The following is a 3,446-nucleotide window of genomic DNA, read 5'->3' on the forward strand; positions in this document are numbered from 1 at the left end:
TGTCAGAGACTGGTCTTTTGCTCACTGAGCATTTTCCAGCCTGGGGTTGAGAAGGACGTTCTCTGCAATTGCTCCTCTGAGCTGTCAGAAGATGCTCTATGGCTGACACTCCACAGTGCTACATTCACTCTGAGCACAAGTCAAATGCTGCGCCAAGGGTGGTGAGTTCCCCATGAATTCCTGTGTGAGCACACACTGCCTCTCTCCTACACACATACTGCTCATACACATAGTGCCACTGTCCACCACACACACTGCACATACACACTCTCACACACATACACAGTGCCACTGTCCACCACACATACTGCACATACACACACAGTGCCACTGTCCACACACACACACACACACACACACACACACACACACACACACACACACACACAGAGTGCCACTGTCCACCACACACATTGCATATACACACTCACACACACACACTGTGCCACTGTCCACCACACATACTGCACATACACACACACTGTGCCACTGTCCACCACACACACACAGGGCCGGTGCTACCATTAAGGCGAACTAGGCAGTTGCCTAGGGTGCCAAGGTTTGGGGGCGCCAAAAAGTGGTGCCCCCAATTTTTTTTACAGCGGTTCCTCCCCGAGCGCACAGTCGCTGCTCCACTTCTCCCGCCTCCCAGGCCTGCAGCGCCAATCAGCTGTCTGGTGCCGAAAGCCTGGGAGGAAAATTAGAGCGGGGACGGCGTGCTCGGGGAGGATATGGAGCAGAGGTTAGCTGGGGTGGGGAGGTACTGCACGGCTCCCGAGCAGGGGAGCTTCCACGGGGGGGGGGGGGGTGCGCCTGAGGGCGGAGGTGGGGAAGCTGATGCAGGGCTGGGGGTGGGGGGCGCAAAGTAGAAGTTTTGCCTAGGGCGCAAAACTTCCTTGCACCAGCCCTGCACACACACACACACAGTGCTACATTCCACCACACACACTGCACATAGACACACACACCATGCCCCTGTCCACTGCACACACTGCACACATACACACACACCGTGCATGCTGCACACACATCAGCTTCAACAATAGAAACACAAACTACACACTCTGGAGGCAGTTGGTTTGTTTCCAGGTTGCTTTTACTTACAAAGGTGCTGAAGTGTGATCTCTCTTCTGTTTCCGTGGGCAGAAACACTATGGAGGAGAATCTCACATCCCCGAGCTGCCAGGTGACAGTGGCAGGAGAAAAATGCAGAGCACTGAAATTTTAAAACACTCATAAATAATTTCACACTGTGGGGTTGGGGTGTCCAGGAGGACCCAGGGGAAGGGACTAGGGGGATTAGAGGGAGAGGAGGGTGGTGTTACCAGGGTGCACTGTGGGACTGGGGGATTTAGAGACCCCAGAGAGGACAGGCAGGTGCGGGTTGCAAGGCCCCACGGTGGCTGAAAAGGGGAACCCGGCAGGTTGGGGGGTAGCAGAGATTGGAGATGAGGAACCTCACACCCTGGGGATGGACTGGGGGAGTGGGGGATGGGAAAGTGGGATCCAGCAATGGAGAAATGGGTTGGAGGCAATTGGGGGAGGGGTGCTGAGGATGAGCGGGAGGAGGATGTCGGGGGCGGGGCGCTGAGGATGGGGGGAGGAGAAGGGTGTTGGGGGCGGGCCCATGGGACGGGGAGGTGAGATGGGTGGGGGGAGGGCCCCCACAGACAGAGGGAGGCACCGGGGGGAGGATGGGAAAATGGGGGGCCCAGGGACGGGGCAGGTGGCGGGGGCTGAGGTGGGTATTAGTGAGGGAGTCTCACTGCTAGCGCAGACTCGGCAGTTTCTTGCATGGGAGACGCTGTCCCAAAGCAGGACTAATGCTCAGACCTGGTGATCAGTGATTTCAGATCTGTTGGTCTGCAGCAAGACTCTGCAGTGAGTCCTAACCAGCTCTGTTATTACACAGGGAAGAACAAAAGGGTCAAATGGTGCCTGGAGCCCTTAAGAAGAATCCACCCCACCGAGTACAACACTTGTCGCTACCTGCTCTCAGCCCTACTGAGAATGTTTTGGGGTCACTGCTCGCCCTTATCAACCTAGGGGTCTCAGAGCACCTTAACCAGCAGATGCTCCAATGGTGCAATTGCTCAGCACACAGTGGTTACAGGGCCGTTCTGAAAGGAGCTATGCTGAGGTTGTGAGTTCCAACCTCTCCCAGAGCCCTGGTTTTCATTAACCAAACAGCTTCACCCCCTTGTTTGTCCTGTGGAATGTAGAATTCCAGCCCTGGGACACTGAGGAAGGGAGGAGTCAGAAATGCCCCTTTCAGTTATTACTTCCTCTCCAGAGCACAGGCCAGAATCTACAATCCTTTCTCTTCCCCAGCCCCTGTGCCAGGATCTCTCCCCTGGCGTCTGTACTATTGACAAAGATTAAGTGACAGGGACAAACCACTCAAATCCTGCTTGGTGCAGGGAGCCAGGTTTGCTCTTCAAATTCTGTCGTTGGTGCACTTCCAGGCCTGGGAATGTCCCACAACAGCATTGAATGGGAAGCTGCCTGCAGAACAGTGACACTGCACAGAGCTCCTGTGGGGGACGGGTGTTTATTAGTAACATTTTGAGGATCGTTTGGGAAATGAGCCTTTGCTGACGAGGTTTGTCTCTCTTCATATTTCGCCTTCAGGTGTTATGTTGAGGGATCTTTAGTATATTTTTGTGAGGTTAATAACTAACTCCTCAACTTTATTTACTCAACTTAAAAATTTGTGTCACCTGATTTTTTCATCTCCCTGTGAAAATACAACTGACACGTATGGCTTTCTACAGGGGGTCATGATGTTAAAGTTGGGGAATTCAGCCTCTGTACTTCTGGGAGGGGGTGTTGCTTTTTTACAGCTGACTCACTGCCAGGCAGACTGGGCTGTTAGCTGCACCCACTGTCCTTGCCAGGGACCCCTGCTGAACCCTGGGTGGCTGCACTGCAGTGCTGGGGTGACTCTGCAGGGGGAGAAGCTTCTGTGGAGCAATGTAGAGCAGGTGCAGGAAGGAGCCAGGGTCACTATTCACATTCTGAACTGCACAATTTTCCAAATTTGGGAATAGATTCATAGATTCATAGACTTAAGGTCAGAAGGGACCATTATGATCATCTAGTCTGACCTCCTGCACAATGCAGGCCACAGAATCTCACCCACCCACTCCTGTAACAAACCCCTGACCTATGTCTGAGCTATTGAAGTCCTCAAATCATGGCTTAAAGACCTCAAGGTGCAGGGAATCCTCCAGCAAGTGACCCGAGCCCCACGCTGCAGAGGAAGGCGAATGTCCGAGAACAATTCTAAGGGGAAGGTGAATGTAGACCAATGACACTGGAGATGCCCAGACCTCCAATGGAAATTAATAATGGGAAGATCATTTGCGAAATTAGTCATCACTGACAAGATTTTTCTTTGTTCCTATTTCATGCTGTGGTGTTAGAGGAATCAGTTCAGATTTTTA

Source organism: Gopherus flavomarginatus, chromosome 20, assembly GCF_025201925.1.
Source record: "Gopherus flavomarginatus isolate rGopFla2 chromosome 20, rGopFla2.mat.asm, whole genome shotgun sequence".
Lineage (NCBI taxonomy): Eukaryota > Metazoa > Chordata > Testudines > Testudinidae > Gopherus > Gopherus flavomarginatus.